Consider the following 18,861-nt stretch of genomic DNA (forward strand, 5'->3'; position numbering starts at 1 on the left):
CAACAAAGGTCCGTATAGTTAAAGCTATGATTTTCCCAGTGGTGATGTATGGAAGTGAGAGCTGGACCATAAAGAAGGCTGATCGCCGAAGAATTGATATTTTTGAATTATGGTGCTGGAGGAGACTCTTGAGAGTCCCATGGACTGCAAGAAGATCAAACCTCTCCATTCTTAAGGGAATCAGCCCTGAGTGCTCACTAGAAGGACAGATCGTGAAGCTGAGGCTCCAATACTTTGGCCACCTCATGAGAAGAGAAGACTCCCTGGAAAAGACCCTGATGTTGGGAATGATGGAGGGCACAAGGAGAAGGGGACGACAGAGGACGAGTTGGTTGGACAGTGTTCTCGAAGCTACCAGCATGAGTTTAACCAAACTGAGGGAGGCAGTGGAAGACAGGATTGCCTGGCGTGCTCTGGTCCATGGGGTCACGAAGAGTCAGACACGACTAAATGACTAAACAAGGAAAAGTGGGACATTGTGGGATCAAATCAGAAAGCAGGGTTGGCTTCTGCAAATCCACCATGGTCCCTGGAAAATAGGGACACTAGGAGGGTCTGAAAACTTGGGGTCTTCTGTATGCTATGTAAGTGCCCTACTGCTGATCTGTGGCCCCTCTTTCATACCTGCCTTAACAACAGCTGAGCAGTTTTGCTTTTTTATATATTTTTTTACAAATGTTTAGCAGTGCTGAAAAATGCATCCTCTTTTCTGGAATTTTGGCAACTCTTGCAAAAATGTTTGTTTGTTTATAAATCACACTCTTCCTGAAGAAATGCAAGGTGATGTACAAGCTTTAAAAGCACAATAAATGCTTCCTTGTAAGAAGGCAATAAATAATGCTTATTCATTTGCATTGCTTTCAGTGACGTCATCTTATAGCCAAACCTGCCAACATAACGTTGTGAAGCCTTTCCTGGAACCTGTAGTATATAGCATAAACAATCGTGTCAAAAAGGATAGGGGAAAAAGATGAATATTCACACAATTTGTGTTGAGGGTAAGAACAGATTTGTACCCTACAAAAATGCTTTGTTTCTACCTGCAAACATTCAACACACCTCTAGCTTTAACCCTGGAAAACATGCAAGAAAAGAAATATCTTGTGGAAAGTGGCCCTAAGTGTGACTTTGGCACTGCAAGAGATGTTTCAAAACAAGTCTGAAAATGTGAAGTGCAAAAGGATTGAAGGCTTGATCAAGACGACTAGTCAATTACAGGTCCCACAATTGAACATTCTTGTAAATAATACACACCTGTCTGGAACTGTAGATTTAACATTTGGCAGATTCCTTTAGACATGTGTGATGAAAGGCAGGCACTGAAGGGCATATTCCTAAGAACAATAAAGTCAGCAAATCTTAATGCATTTGAATTGCAGTGCTGTACAGCATATTTAGCAGAACTTGAAAGGCTATGAAGTGTCTCCTTTTATTACCTTCTTACAAGGAAGTGTTTACTGAAATACATTCAAAGGCAATAAGGCATATTTAAAGTTGTGTCAGGAACTAACATCGATGGAGAGAATCGCTTGACTTGAGGCTGGCAATAAAGGTTTCAACACCCTCTCACCCTAGGCTCAGGTTGGAGGGAGGGGAGGGAGGAGAAGTCCCAAAGAAATACAAAAGAAATGAGCAAATGTCATGAGCCAAATTGCAAATCACTGCAGCACAACAACACACAAGATGGGCTAGTTTAGGTATGGCTGAACTCATCTCAGAGCATTCACAAGCAGTGGAATGCTCAGGACAGTGGAAGAGCCATTACACTGACTGCAGGCACAGAGGAACATCATTTATGTAACCATCCTGCTTCCCCAGGGTTCCATCCTTACACGGTACTCACACTTTTCTTTTGAGCCATCCACTCCTGAGCTCAGTTAAAGCTATTTCTTTTTCATTTCATCAGCTATGGTGGGGTTTTGGAGAACCCTAGAACTACTGTCTTGGGGCCTTCAATATCCATGCTGAGGCTGCTCTCACTGGTCTAAGTCCTTGGTTTGCTGCATCAGTTTCAGTTTTTGCATCCTGATGATGCTGGCAAGGTGGTTGTGAGTATGCACCCAATGATGTGCCTTCTCAACCCTTGACAATTGTGGTTGATTAAAGCTAGCCAATTACTGGGTGAGTCCAGGGTGACATCAAGATTGGACCACTGAAATGTTCTCAGTGTAGGGACTACCCTTGAAGTTGGTCTGAAAGCAGCAGCTAGTACAAGGCACACATCAAGCGCACTTAACAGCCAAAGGAATGCACACGGCGAATCGTTTACTCATTATTGTCAAAGATAACACAGTTGCTTCTACATGCACTGATCTAGCATCTAGGCAGATATTCACAGGTCTGTACTCTATGGAGCAGTTGTCACAAAATATGATCACTCCCCCTCCGCCAGTTTATGTACCTTCCCCTGACAAGCTGCACGCACACAGCCAGAGGCTGTGCCTGCACAGAAACTTCCTCTGCTCATCCCTTTTCAATCCCCTCCTGGTTCTGGGAGACAGTGGTGCAGGAGAGCATGGAGAAGCACCTGGCCCTTCACTTGCCTCACTTGGCTATTTCCTTCTCTTCTTCCAATCCACCCTGTGTCCCACCCTCCAGCTCTGAACCCCTGACTCCGACTCTTGCCTCCTAGCTGGTACAGCTCCTCACAAATCACTGACCCCCTTTCCAGAATCAGACTCTAGCTCCCCTGCCCCCAGTGTACACTCATCAGCGTCCTGCTGGTCCCTGACATTGCAGGGGCTCAGTTGCTTGTGTGGGCAACTACCATCAGCATATAACATCTTATCTGTGGCATCTCCATTGGCTGCCAATCTTCTGCTGGGCCGCACTCAAGATTTTGGTACTAACATACAAGGCCCTAAAATATCAGATAGCTGTTCCACAGAAACTCAGAGCAGGGTTTTCTGTGTGGCCTCTCCTATAGCATCACTGTAGAGATGTGACAGGTAGCCACTATTTCTTATTTCCAGAAACAAGTGAATACATTTTTGTTTCAACAAGCTTTTCCAGCTAGTTGCAGAGTTCTCTGCCTCAGGTGTTTATTCTGTATTGTTTTTTAAACCTGTCTTTAGCTGTTGATTTTGGATTGTTCTAAAGCTATTTTAGTTGCTTTTATGTAAATCACCTCGAGACTCCTTTGCAAGGCAATTCACAAATTAATAAACAATATACAGTGGTACCTCGGGTTAAGTACTTAATTCATTCTAGAGGTCCATTCTTAACCTGAAACTGTTCTTAACCTGAAGCACCACTTTAGCTAATGGGGCCTCCTGCTGCCGCCGCGCTACTGCAGCACAATTTCTGTTCTCATCCGGAAGCAAAGTTCTTAACCCGAGGTAATATTTCTGGGTTAGCGGAGTCTGTAACCTGAAGCGTATGTAACCTGAAGCGTATGTAACCCGAGGTACCACTGTAAAGCTAAAATTTGGTATACACACATAACCCGACATCCTAATTACTTTGACAGAGTAGGTGTTTAGTTCCCCCCCTCCATCTAACAGTGAAAACGCATTGCATAACAGAGGCCAGTACCCTAATAGAGGGCAAGAAAATAATATATGGGAGAAATATGTTGGGTTTAAGTGGGAGTTCTGTTGCCCCCTTCGCACATTTGCATTGGCCTTAATAGCAGCTAGAAAGCTGAAGTAATCAGTACATCTGTAAGAATATAAAACTCCCAATCCTCAACTTTTAAAAACAAAAATACAGGAATAGGGGGGTTAACAAAAAGGAGAGAGGGAAAATAGAAATGTATGAATATTTATATTCCATTACTATCACGGCTGCTTATTCCAGGTCTTTTGTGCTTCTTCCCAAAGTTAATTTGCTAACCCCACCAAACGCATCAGCCTAGGAATATTCAAAGCAAAAGCATAGGGTCATTCTTTGTTTCTGAGCACATCTGTGGTGGGTTTTGTTTTGTTTTTGTCAGTCTAACCTTGCTTGAAAAACACTGCTGGTACTTTTCAAACTCCCTAGGAGATGTACCCCATCAGCAATTGCCAAAAACACTGCATGCACGTTTTGTTTCAAGTTGCATACCTGTTAATTTACACAGCAGGGAGAGAGGTTATGTTTTTTTTCCTTGTGTTATAAATTCCAGTTTCTATATCATGTAACTTGACAATTATTTGTCGTAAGGAGTTTTATTAGTGAAAGGTGGATTCAAAGCAAATCACACTCCTACACAACCACTGATTCCTTTTGAAACAATTCAAGGTTTCTTCCTTAATGAGCCGACATAATTATACAGCTAGTGCTCACACTTGCCTTGGTTTTGCACAGAATTACAGGGTGAATTAAATGGAGAGGAACTTTTGAAGAGGTGATCACAGTAGCATATCCTGTGAATATAATTTGATAGTGGTGGGGGCATTTACATTAGGAACAGTCTGCCTGGATTACAGACAACGCAGAGTAACCATCATTGCAACCCCCCACAGCATCCCCACTACTATGTCTCAAAGCCAGTAATTTCAAAATTGTGTGCCACGAGAGACCCATTAAAATGCCATGAGAAATGCATTACATCCCTGTGAACTTGAAGTATACATTTGCAGAGTAGGCTTCCTGCTGCATCTCTGAATGATTCACTGCCCTGGCTTTGCATTCTTCTAGACAAAGAATTTCCTGCTCCCTTCTGCTGGGGAAACGCAACCCTGTCACAACTCCACATTGTATGCAAATGACTGGTTAAAATATTACTTGGATTATAGAGATGCAGCAGAACTAGTAAAGGAGGTTGACAATGGCAGCTCTGCATGAGTTGTTTCTCTGACTCATCTCCTTCCACTCAGGAAGGATGCCCAGAGCAATGCCTCCAGCAGACACATGAGGGGTTTAGGGTGGCCCAGCAGTTTAGGGTGGGTCAAGGGGCAGAGTCCAGTGCAAAAGTTATGTATTTACCTAAGTTGTGAAGAAAAAACACAAAAAAGCAATGGGGGTAGGAAAAGGTCAAGAGACAGGGGAACATGCCCTTGCTTTTCTGTACACTGACTTTAAAGCAAAACCGAAATGGTTGTTGTTTTTCCTGGTTGGTTGGCAATCCTACCAAAGAGACACCTAGATTAATTTTGCTGAAGCCTTTGGAAACATCCTGCACAATCTCAAGATCATCTTTACTGCAGCTTTCCAAAACCCTCCTTTCACATTTAACATTTCCAAAACAAACACAATGTATGCACAGGTATCAACTGACTAATAAAAGTGATTCTTTTCATTAAAAATTGCATAGGAAATCAAAGCAATCTGATTTCATGTTAAAATGGATACTTTCGAGTCAAGATTTCACATAATAGCCTGAGAAATTGCTTCCTTAACTCTGCTGTAATGAAAAATCAAGAAGCAGATATTTTTCTCAATTTCTATTACATTTTATGTCTACCTTCGGATGTATCGGGCAAAATCTTAAACGTGACACCAATATGAACATCACAAATATAATTTCCTCGCCAACTGAATCCAGAAGAGAAATAGGGAAAGTGTGAACTGTTATAAATTTGAGCTAATCTCTTCATGCTGTAGTCTAAAACTGATCTTCAGCAGGCCAGGTAATATTCCAGTTTTCAACAGTTTAACAAGCACTCATCTCCCTCAAACTCAGAGGCAAGTAAGAGAAGAAAGCGTGTTGGCATCTTCCAAAACTCATGTACACAAAACTGGCTTTTCTGCATTTCAATTCCTTTTTTTTTTTTTTTAAATAAATTTTTATTGGTTTTACAGCATTTTTAAGAAAAACAAACAAACAAAAAACAAAACAAACATACAAAATAATTTCAGAGATATTTTCATAAACCTCTTTTCTTGGACTTCCCCATACCCCCCCTCTCTGCATCCCAGTGTCCATATTTGAACTAGCAACTCCCAGTTGTTACTTTCTAATCTCTGTCGTCTTAGTCCTCCTTTATTATCTAACCTTATATCCCTGTACCCTGTTACTTCTAGCAACCACAACATTTTAACATTCGTTGAGTTTATAGTAGTCCTTAAGGTAGCTTTTAAATTTTTTCCATTCTTCTTCCACCATCTCTTTGCGTTGGTCACGGATTCTGCCTGTCATCTCAGCCAGTGTCATATAGTCCATCACTTTCATCTGCCATTCTTCCAGAGTAGGTAAATCTTGTGTCTTCCAATACTTTGCGATGAGTATTCTTGCTGCTGTTGTGGCATACATAAAGAAATTTCTATCTTTCTTTGTCACCAATTGGCCGACAATGCCCAAGAGAAAGGCCTCTGGTTTTTTAGAAAATGTACATTTAAGTACCTTTTTCATTTCATTATAGATCATTTCCCAGAAGGCCTTTATCTTCGGGCATGTCCACCAAAGGTGATAAAAAGTACCTTCAGTCTCTTTACATTTCCAACATTTATTATCGGGCAAATGGTAGATTTTTGCCAGCTTGACTGGGGTCATGTACCACCTGTATACCATTTTCATAATGTTTTCCTTTAAGGCATTACATGCCGTAAATTTGATACCGGTGTTCCATAACCATTCCCAGTCATCTGACATAATGTTGTGTCCAACATCCTGCGCCCACTTAATCATAGCAGATTTAACTGTTTCATCCTGTGTGTTCCATTTCAACAGCAAGTTATACATTCTAGATAAATTCTTAGTATTGGGTTCTAGCAATTCGGTCTCTAGTTTTGATTTCTCCACTTGGAAACCGATTTTCCTATCCTGTTTAAAGAATTCCATTATTTGGCGATATTGAAACCAATTTTCTACTTTGTGCTTCAATTTCTCCTGACTTTGTAGTTTAAACTTGTCTCCATCCTGTTCTAAAATTTCCCAATACTTCGGCCATCCGACCTCCATATTGAGTTTCTTCACTGCTTTAGCCTCCACTGGTGACACCCATCTAGGGGTTTTATTTTCCAATAAATCTTTGTATCTTATCCAAACATTAATTAATGCTTTTCTAACAATGTGATTTTTAAAGGTACTGTTAACCTTGTCATACCAAAGATATGCATGCCAACCAAAAGCATTATTGAAGCCTTCCAGATCCAAGATGTCCGTGTTCTCGAGGAGCATCCATTCTTTCAGCCAGCAAAACGCTGCTGCCTCATAGTACAATTTTAGGTCCGGCAGGGCAAAACCCCCTCTTTCTTTAGCGTCAGTCAGTATTTTGAATTTAATTCGGGGCTTTTTGCCCTGCCAGACAAATTTCGAAATGTCTTTGTGCCACCTCTTAAAACATTCCATCTTGTCAAGAATCTGCAAGGTCTGAAACAAAAATAACATTCTAGGCAATACATTCATTTTAATTACTGCAATTCGGCCTAACATTGACAATTTTAGATTTGACCATATTTCTAGATCTTTTTTAATCTCTGACCAACATTTTTCATAATTGTCCTTATACAAATTAACATTCTTAGGTGTTAAATAAACCCCTAGGTATTTGACTTTCTTAACCACTGTCAAACCTGTTTCCTCCTGAAATTTCTCCTTTTCCATATCTGTTAGATTTTTCCCTAAGACTTTAGTTTTTTGCTTATTCAACTTAAATCCAGCCACCTGGCCAAATTGTTGAATTATTTCTAAAACCCTTTTCGTACTAGTGTTTGGCTCTTGCAAAGTCAATACTAGGTCATCTGCATACGCTCTTAACTTGTAATGTTTAGCTCCGACCTGCACACCTTTGACCTGCTGGTCATTTCTTATCATATTCAGCAACACCTCCAGAACCGAAATGAAAAGTAATGGGGAAATTGGGCACCCCTGCCGAGTTCCTTTTTCTATCTTAAGTTCCTCAGTCACAACATTATTTACAATCAGCTTAGCTTTTTGTTCGGAATATATTGCAGCCATACCATTCTCAAAACCCTGGCCTACCCCCATCCCATGAAGATTCTTCCTCATAAAACTCCAAGAGATATTATCAAAGGCTTTCTCCGCGTCCACAAAGATCAATACTGCTTTAGTGTTTATATTCACCTCCAGCTTTTCCAAAATGTCTATTACATTCCTTACATTGTCTGCTAGGTGTCTTTTAGGGAGAAAGCCTGCTTGGTCTTTATGAATCTTCTCCATCAAAACTCTTTTAAATCTTTTTGCCAAAATGTCTGCAAAAATTTTATAATCCACATTGAGGAGTGATATCGGGCGGTAGTTCTTGAGTTGGGTCTTTTCAGTCTCTGACTTTGGTATGAGTGAAATATATGCCTCTTTCCACGATTCAGGTGCCCTTTTTCCTTCAAGGATCTCATTACAAACTTCTCTTAATGGTTGAATCAACCATTCCTTCAACGATTTGTAGTATCTAGAAGTCAGTCCATCTGGTCCCGGAGATTTGCCCAATTGCATATTCTGAATGGCAGCCTCTATCTCTTGTTCTGAGATTCTCTGGTTCAAGTCCATCTTACTTTGCTGAGAGATATTTTGTAATCCATATCTTCCAAGGAATTTGTCTATATCTTCTTCATTTTGCGGGCCTTGGGTGTAAAGTTTTTTGAAATAACTTAAAAAGCAATTTCTAATTTCATTAGGTTTAGATATGCTCTTTCCATCGACCTCTAGGCTTGTAACTGTATTTAGTTTCTGCCTTTTCTTCAATTGCCATGCCAAAAGTTTACCACATTTATTTGCTGATTCAAAAGTCTTTTGTTTCATTTGCTTTATCTTCCATTCAATCTCTTGGTTCATCAATTCCATATATTGAGTTTGATATAACTTAATCTCTCTTAAAATGTCCTGAGACTTTGGTTTTGTTCTTAGTTTCCTCTCTCCTTCCTTTATCATTTCCAAGATCTTCTCTTTTTTCTCATTTTGTTTTTTCCTCTTTATTGAATTTTGTTGGATCAAAAATCCTCTCATAACAGCTTTACTTGCGTCCCAGATCACTCTTTTCTCCACGTCAGTCCTCAAATTTATTTCAAAATAGTCTTTTAAGGTCTTTTGGGCCTTCGTGAGAATCTCCTTATCTCGAAAGAGGGTGTCATTCATTCTCCATCTAAATTGACTGGTTATTGTGAGTTTCATCTCCATCTTCACGGCGTTATGGTCGGAGCAAGTTTTTGGGCAGATTTCCACTTTCTTAATCTTTGGAGCCAATCCACTAGTAACCCAGATTTGGTCAATTCTGGTCCAGGTCATCATTGCTTGGGAGAAGAAGGTTCCCTCTCTCTCCAGAGGGTTCCTTGTTCTCCAAATGTCTATCAAGTCCATGTTTTCTGTCATTTCGAAAAAAGTCTTAGGGAGTCTCCCTTCTTTAGTGACTGTTAGTCTTTGTGCCTTGTCCATATTAGTGGAGACCACGCCATTCATGTCTCCCATGATTATCATATTATAATCCAGATAGTCCGTCAAAGTTTCATGAAGTCCCTTAAAGAAGTCAGATTTGCCTTCATTTGGTGCATAAATTCCAACAACTAAAAGTTTTTCTCCTTGTACTTGTATCTCCACAGCCAGATATCTCCCTTGTTCATCTTTGAATATCATTTTTGGAGCCCATTTCTCCTTCACATATATTACCACTCCTCTCTTCTTAACTTTGTCTGATGAAATGAATTCTTGTCCTAACCTTTTATTTGTGAATAATCTCCTGTGGGCTCTAGTTATGTGAGTTTCTTGTAAACATATCAAATCCAATTGTTCTCTGTTCAAAATATGAAATACTTGTCTTCTCTTCAAAGGCCCATTCAGTCCATTACAATTCCAACTAAGGAATTGCAGAGCCATCTTGTTATTTTCTTAAGGCTCCTCCAACAGCTCCAAGTTGTTGCTCTTCTTCTGACGGTGGTGGTTTTTGTCCAAACGAGAGATTCAGGATATCCAGTGCTCTCCTCTGTTCTGCAAGTACGTCCACAGTCCCCTTCTGTAGGTCCTCCTGATATCTTGCCAGAAATTTGTCTTTATCTTGAATTGTCTTTATTTTCACTTTCTTTGCCTTGTAGTCGAATGACAGTCCTTGTGGGAATTCCCACCTGAAGCGGATCTGATTTTTCTTTAACAAAAGCACCAAATCCTTGTAGAAGTTTCTTAAGTCCAAGATATATTTTGGTATGTCTTTAAAGATCTGTACAGCTGAATTTCCAATTTGCAGGGCTTTTCCAAAGTGTAGTCCTAAAATTTTATCTCTTTCCTCCTTAGATCTGAGTGTGATCAAACAATCTCTTGGTGTCTTTCTATCTTGCTTTTTGCCCAGTCTAAAGGCAGTTGTAATTTTGAAATCGTCTTCCTCCAGGTCCCAGCAATCCGCAAACTCCCGTGTCAAATATTCCACAAGGTTGTCACTTTCATTCTCCGGAATCAGTCTTAATTTTAAGTTTCTCTCTTTCCTCTGTAACTCCCACAAGGCCAAGGTTGCATCATGCTCATAGACCTTCTTGGCAAGTGGCTCTAATTTCTCCTGCGTCTCTCCAGCTGTGGCTTTGGCCTCTTCGGCAATTTGACGCGTGGTGGCATTTTCCTCGACCAATTTGTTTATAGATTCTGTATTCTGGTTTAATCTTGTTGATATTTCTGTTAATTTTTGTGTGTTCTCTGAAGTCTGTTTTGTCAAAGACTCCAGAGTCTGGTTTATCTTAAGCAAAGCTTCTGTCACAGCTTCCATAGAAACGGCTGCTCCTTTGTCCTGTCCTGTTGTTCCAGCTAGTCCGACTGTTACGCCTGAGATCGAACCTCTTTTCTTTGCTTGTTGCAGCTGCAGCTGTTGCTGTTGTTGTTGCTTGGTCTTGGCTCTTGTAGTTATCTCTTCTTGTGGCCCACTCATGTCAAGGTCAATTCCCACGGGATTTATTCTCCCTTGGAAAATTCCACTGTCTTAGGCCGTGCTGGACTTCACTTTATCCTCTAGAGGGAGCAAATCAAAATGGCCATAGAAGGAAATTTCCAAATACATGAACAAAGGAGACCATCCAAGATGTAGAAAGAAAGGAGATTAACCCAGTCAAAATCAATGTTACTAAAGTCTTGTAGCTTCCAATTGCCACAGTTGCCCAGGATACTGTTTATACTGTTTCTTCTTAAAATGTACAAAAGTCAGGCACTGTGGAAACTTTGTATCAAGGTGTCACTTCACAGGGAAAAGTCAGCTCAATGTACTAAGAAGGCAGACCGTTTCAGACTTTCAAATAGATGAGATAGCAGAGGTTTTTTCCTTCAAATAAGTCATGCAGTTAATGGTCAGATTCGCCTCCCCTCTGCCCTGCTTGCTAGAGGGGAGATCAAAGGTTTAAATGTCCGGTTTAGCTGATCAAAGGACGAATTTAAACGGATGCAGGTTTAGAGCTCCGTTGCTTTCACTTTCATGCGGTCGGGGGGAGGCAGACTTCCTTTGTTTAAATCTCCCCCGTTTTTAGCCCAATTTTTAAAATTAAAAAAGTCCCAGTTATTTTTCAGTTCTTACTCACGGGGAATCAGTCCGAATTTCTTTTCAGGAAGGAATCGGCGCTCTCCGCTTATGGCGACGCGGCTTCACTTCGCAGGCTGGGTAGCGACTCTCAGCACCGCGCTCACTCCCGATGTCGATCCGTAGCCTTTAAAAAGGCTCTTTCACGGTACCGGGGGGCGCGAAGGTGCCCACCGAGTCTCCTTGTTCTCAGGCTTCAGCGCCTGGGATTTTAGGGGTCCCCCGCTTGCCGTAGCGGGTAAGACCCGAACTTGCGAAGCAGTCCTTCTCCGGAGCTCGGAGGTAGGACCGCCATTAAGCGCTGGCACCGACCGGAAGTCTTTCTGCATTTCAATTCCACTGCTTAAAAGTAATTTACTGTAGTATTATGGAACTTCTCACATTTTAAATCAATCGTCAGAAACAACTGCCCTGGGAATTTATTTGAAAGGCAGTATATTAGGTAATTCCTGGGATGCGGGTGGCGCTGTGGTCTAAACCACAAAACCTAGGGCCTGCCGATCAGAAGATCAGCGGTTCAAATCCCAGTGACAGGGTGAGCTCCCGTTGCTCGGTCCCTGCTCCTGCCCACCTAGCAGTTTGAAAGCATGTCAAGTGCAAGTAGATAACTAGGTACCGCTCCGGTGGGAAGGTAAATGGCGTTTCCCTGGGCTGCTCTGGTTTTGCCAGAAGCGGCTTAGTCATACTTGCCACATGACCCAGAAAAACTGCCTGTGGACAAATGTCGGCTCCCTTGGCCAGTAAAGCGAGATGAGCACCGCAACCCTAGAGTCGTCTGTGACTGGACCTAATGGTCAGGGGTACCTTTACCTATATTAATTCCTATAAAAAGCAAGCAAACAAAAAAATCTCCTTAACATAATTTCAGCATGGAAATAGAGGGAGAACAGGGATGGGACTGCTAAATTTAACTTTGGCCACCGGAAGGTGTTTCTCAGGAAAAGAAAATCATTAGGTGCATTACCTTTAACTATGACTTTTTACCCCGGAAAGTGCCTTGGGACATATACAGAGCGCATTCCCCCCATTACTGCAAAACCAAGGTGCCCACCATGCCCATTCAGGCATCATGTGTACTAAACCATCATGTGTACTAAAATACAGCTGCTCTGAATAGTGAGAATAATTCACTCTCTCTCATTATTTAACTGCCTCAGCTATAAGTTGAGAAGATGGTTAAGAGACAATACCTATAGCTGACACACGGAATATGACTACCTCAAATTAGGTGTTAAAGCAATCAATGTGAACTTTTTTGTTATGCAAAAAGCAGCTCAGGGGGAGGATTGCCGGGGATGGTGAATGTAAACCTATCTTCATCACTGTGGTTCCAGTTAAAACAGACCCCTTGTAGCTGCTGTTTGCATTGGGAGGGGAGTCTCCATTTTATCCAAATACCTAGCATCATGCCTAGGTTGGCGCTGGTATTATATCTGAAGAACAGAAAAGGGGTACAGAACTAGCAAAATAATACCTTTATCAAGGGGGGAAAATGTTTACAATGCCCTATGTGTGCTTTAGAGTTACCCATAACTCTTTCCTCAGCCTGCAAACATTTTTAAAAGGGGAATTAAAAGCCAGGGACCTAACTTCAGGTTAGAACTTTACGGGGTAGGGGGTATGAAAAATGAAATGCTTCAGATTCAAAGCCTGATCTGCCCAAATCCCCTCACCTGTGGAGCATGTCCCTGTGACAAGGGCTGTCACAGGCTACATTCTCAGCCAAGAAAGTTACAGTGCAGTAGCTACCATCCTGCAGATAAGGGACGCATTGGATGACTGGGAAACAGAGCGTTTCTATGTCTTTTAGCGACAGGTGCTTAACTCAGTAAATATAACTGCAGTATCATAATCTGTCAAACTTGAATAAGCTGGGCCCTTAGAGGGTGGTTTGTCATTTTAATATGCAAGAGGATAAGCAAAGCCTCAAAAGAAACAGTCTAATGGAGCTAAATAAAAAAATAACATTACAATAACGATATCCCAATATAAGATTTACTGTGAAATGATGTGCAAAAATAAAGATAGGAAGGAACAGAGGAGGAAGTAATGACACACTTTTATGGCGTAAAAATAAGACTTAATTTTTAGTTCATTATATCCTGCATGGCTTACAACCTTGAAAAAGATCACACCCTTTGCCACCATTTTACCATTGTATTTTACTACAACGTTTTGCAGAGGGCAGAAAAAGTCTATATATTATGGGGAGCCTCCACAGATAGAGGTGGCTCCTTGCTCCAGACCACCCGCACCCTTGTAGAAGTCAAAGTGACACACTGGGTGGGAGGGGGTGGAGCTTGGCAACACGCCCCTTCTTCCTCATGTTTATTTCAACCAGAGTACATTGAATGCCCAAACACAGCTAACTACATGTTGGAAACAGGTAACAAATGGAGACCAGTTTTGCTCCATCAGTGGAAATAAAGAGAGAGAGTATGTATAGGGGGGGCACCACCCAGGGGCTACATTCCTATGCATGGTGTGGATCTCTCCCTCCATGAGTGGAGGTGATCCCTCCCCTATTCCAATTCATTGTCTGCTTTGCCAGGGGGAAAGGGAACACACAACTTAACAACATCACATAAAGTGATTCATTCCAATTCATTACGGGAAAGGAGGTGGAATTAGACCTGGAAACACTGTTTTGGTTGGCAACACAATGTTCTGAGTAATATTTAGTTCTACCCTCACTTGCACGCTGGACTCAAAGACATGTGGAATGGAGACAGCCCTGCATATGTGGTCTACACTTTACTCAACACACTGCTTTAAGTATAAAACGCTTTGTATTTATTTGGTCATGAACAGCAGCGACTGATTTTCCTCTTATGTGCACTAAACTAATAAGCAATCCAGTGCTTTCATATTGCAACTTGTTATAGGCTCATGAGTTCTGCCTCATTATATAGATTACATCCAAGAGTTGTTGCAATGGCTAATAGACTGACTGCCCTTCTCTCGGAGTATGACATTCGTCAATTGAATACTTCCCTGTACAAAATAACGAATGTCGATGAGAACTGGTGGAATGAAGGAACCCGGAAAGGGCATCAGTATATATATTTGGGGAAATGTTAATCCTTTTAAGGAAGGTAACCCAATACATATATATTAAAACATTTGATGTTGTTCCTGCTTTGTTTTTGGCAATTATAAAGGTTACAACAAGATACTTGGAATACTCCAAAATATTGTGTAATTGCTGTTCCCCGTTAGCATTCAACATTTTACGTTCTTGTGCAGGTGTTGGCCTGACCTTTAAAATTCCACCCTAGTGTATAATAGCAAAATTTATCTCTTCCATTCCTGCATAACAAAGGGATGCCTCCTCCCATACAACCCCTGGCCGCCTGGTCTGATTGCCTGCCAAAAACCTTAAGTTCAAGTGGGCTAATCAGACGCCCTTATTCCTGGCCAGCACCTCACTGGTTGGCCAGGCATTGTCTGTTTTCATGCCCGGCTGGCCAGCAATGCATTTAAGACACCTACGCTGAGTGTAATACCAAGTACTACACTGTACATTGAATGTACCAAGGTCTTTCCTACATCTGAAGGAGTTAATGAAGTTGTGGCCAATTTAATCCCATAACATGTTGTCATGAGTTATTCTTTCCTTCTGGTGGTCTCTTGGGGGGTCTCCGCCTGGGCACGCAATGCATTTAAGACACCTACACTGAATGTGGTCAGCAGAAGAAGCAAAAGTAGAGGAAGAATGTATAGATCAGTGTTGTGAGTACTTCACAGAGGGCTTTGCTAAGTCTTTGTCTGGCGAGTTAATTTCTTACATGCAAGAAGATGACTTTCTCCTGTACATAGGATAATATATATAAATATGACCCCCACCTGAAGTCTAAGATGGTGCAAGTCAAAATTCTACACCTCATTCTGCTACTTCATTTTCAATGAGACATTACAACAAGGAGTTTCTCTCTTTAATTGCAATTTAATTATTCCAAGTACTTTAAGCATTAAACTTCCTCTTGAGATCTATGCCCAGAGTATTTTCACTTCCACTGGTAGTGGGAAATGCTCTTGTAACATAGCATTACTACTGAAATTTCACATAAGAAAAAGCATACTTGGGTTTGAATGCTATAACAGATGCAATTAATATACACCAGACATTTTGTTTCAGAAATAGCCTGAGTTGTGTTAACACTGACAGGCTCAAAAGTAAGTCCAAATTAAACCTGACCTTTGTTGGTCTAGATAAAAAAATAGATTACCCTTCCAAGCACTAAAAAGGCGCTGGAGAGAAACAGATGGTTCTGAGAAACACATTGGTAAGCCACCAATCACTTTTATTTTCAGTTACAAACTAATTATGTTAAATTAAAGACCAAAATTCAAGGCAGTCTGTCAGTTGATGGGAAGAAAAATAGACAGAAGGGAACTGGAGAACAGCAGTTAAGCTAATGAAGAAGAGACAAATAGGTTTGCATCCTATTAAATTAATACAAGGACAGTATAGCATTCCATACTGCATGTGCTCTTGCTCACACACAGACGAACAGAGGCATACCTGGTAGCGATGGCTGATATTCCCATGTATTGTTCAGGAATGAAATCAACGTCTAAATTTTTAGGCATATCCACAGCCTATGGATGATGGAGAAATTCAATCAGTCCGTATTCTGGTCACTGACCAACCAGAATGGATTATTTCCACTTCTCTAGATTTTGTGAGGAACTTTTGATCTGCAAAATGTTCTCACAAAAGTATGTATTTTACATAGAAAATGCCTATTTTATGGGGAAATTATTGAGAAACGCATATATTATGTTAGAAGTGTAGGCAAACTGCTTAAAATTTAAATGCAGTTTTTCATGCATCCTTTCAAAAAAACCAACACACAACAAGACAGAACGAAGCTCTGATTCAGCACCAGCAAAACAGAAATGAGATGGAATTAGGCTGCTTGGTCCATCTCTAATCTGCCCTGCTGTCAAAAGTCATGAAGTGGTAATAAAAGTGCACCCCCCTGTACACTCTCAAAAACCCTTCTGGATCATTGGGGGAACCTTCCAGAGCAGATCTGGGGAGTGCATGGAAGTGAGGAGAGGAAACGGAAGTCTCACTGTACCAGCAGAACCTTGCTGGTGCAGCGCTGTATACAACCCTAAGATAGCAGCATGCAAGTCACTAGCGCCATCCTCTCTTGGAGGAAGCAGAGATGGTTCCTCTACTTTCCTTGCCAGGTTGCCTTGGAACTAGAGGCTGAGAATTATGCATTTTGCTTCTGCAGTCAGCAGGTTTGAGTCTCTTGTGTGTTCTCTCTCCTAGAGCAGTGAGTGAGGCTACACCTTTGGAGAGGGGAAGAAGCAAATAATACATTTTACATGTTGAAGGTCCTGGGTTCAGTGTATGGCAACTGTAGTTGAAAAGGTTATATGGCAAAAGTGTATGTTTTATATAAAGCTGTACAGAGAGAGAGATCACCAAACATTCTCCATATTGTGTGCAGTCAAATTTTACAGATTAATTGGCAGTACTAGGATAGCAATCCTGATCTACAAGGGATAAGCATGTTGCCCCAAAAATAATCTTCATGCACATGGAATTTTCTTTTTAGAAAAGGTCAGAATTTTTGTTGTGTTTAACACTGAGAAAAAACTGTTCTAAGATCCAGAAGTGTCTATTTCCTTGGAAAATCCATAAGCTTTATAACATCAGCAGGGGAAACTGTTGATACAGTCATGAGATAAAAGGCAATTATGTGCATATATTGGGGAAATGTATAAGAGCTTAAAAGTTTTGTAGTAAATTCAATTTATACAGTACTGCATATTCATTTGTCTTTGGATTCTACAGTATGCAATATCTGAAGACTATCACAATTTAGTTGTGGTTTTTTTTTTGTTAGCTGTTGCTAGATATTCATATTGTAAACATTTAAAGTCACATACAGAACATTTCAAGCAGGAATCATTGAAAGGAAATAATGGAACTGAAAATCTTCATGTAAGCCACAAAAAATTAATCAAATGTGTCAACCAATACAGGAATAGGAACTTGATGACAAAATCCTATTATGGACTCATTTGTGGGTAACTGTTCAATTTGTGAATCTTTTGATTAGTTTTATATATTCTGTACTATATATAAAACTATTCATCTAGCCTCTAACATACACCAAAAACTACTAAAGTATGACACCCAGGAAGTGCTGTATTCCTTTTATTTACAGTGACGTACTATACAAATTTTGTAAAATAATATATAAAAATTTAAGACCCAGGGATCAAGTGTTGTGCTTAGAGTGGGGAGACCTGGGTTCCAGGGACTGCAAAGTTAACCTGGTGACACTTTATCTAAGCTTAATGTTTCTCAAACCGAGGATCTCAACCCACAAAGAGTCCCAACTTGTTTCTGGGTGGATCACACAATGGAGGGGGAGCCCCCCTGCCCAATTTTAAGGGGTTTGCTTTCTTCCACTAGGCCAACAGCACACACCATTGCTACGGCGAAGCTCCTTTAAGATACAGGATCACTTTTCCTTCCTTATATATTATGTTTAAGTTCTATTTAAACACACTGCATGGCATATTTTATTCAAATATAAGCATCCTTCAAGAACTGGTACCTTAATATGCTTGCTTTCTTCTTACTACCCTAGCCTATTCCCCCTTTTGTAACAGCAGGGCTTGAGCTATCTTTTAACCTCTGTAAACAGCTTAGAGAATTTTAGGTGAATAGTAGTAGTAGTAATAGTAGTAGTAGTAGTAGTAGTACTATTTGCTGTAGTGGAGTGGGGAAATACAGCTTGAAAGATAAGAGTTATTTCACAAGTGAGTTACAGAAGGCTGATAAAGTTTACAGATGGGCTCCACTTCAAAATGTCTGAGACACTTTAACCCAAACTGTCTTATAGGGTTGAACAGCAATAATAACAATACTAATAATATTGTACTATACTTCTTGGAAGAAGTGGTACACTATAAATGCGATTAAGTATATGTGCATGCATGTCTGTCTGTCTGTCTATCTGACTGTCTCTCACTCTTTATATTTTTGCTCATACATATACAGACACATATACACAAACATCTGTATATCTATATCTACACACACCCCTATCATACAGGAAGCACCAACAGTTACCTGCTTCAGAAGATGCATTTTTCTCCCAAACTTTCCTTGACCTCTTGTTGTAGTTTATTTTTTACCACATTTTATCACTTTTTAACCATTGTTTTGATGGTTTTACTATACAGCGGTACCTTGGGTTAAGAACTTAATTCGTTCTGGAGATCCATTCTTAATCTGAAACTGTTCTTAACCTGAGGTACCACTTTAGCTAATGAGGCCTCCCGCTGCCGCCACGCTGCTGGAGCACAATTTCTGTTCTCATCCTGAAGCAAAGTTCTTAACCCGAGGTACTATTTCTGGGTTAGTGGAGTCTGTAACCTGAAGCGTCTGTAACCTGAAGCGTCTGTAACCCGAGGTACCACTGTATATTTCTAATATTGTGTTTTTACTTGTTGTATACTGCTT

The 18,861-nt window shown here is 40.6% G+C and overlaps 1 protein-coding gene across 1 annotated transcript in view; it reads right to left on the reverse strand.

The window, feature by feature from the left end:
* LRMDA (leucine rich melanocyte differentiation associated) overlaps positions 1-18,861 on the reverse strand; it is a 775,035-nt gene that overhangs the window by 52,968 nt on the left and 703,206 nt on the right. The window lies entirely within an intron of this gene.

This window comes from Podarcis bocagei (genome assembly GCF_964188305.1).
Source record: "Podarcis bocagei genome assembly, chromosome: 4".
NCBI lineage: Eukaryota > Metazoa > Chordata > Lepidosauria > Squamata > Lacertidae > Podarcis > Podarcis bocagei.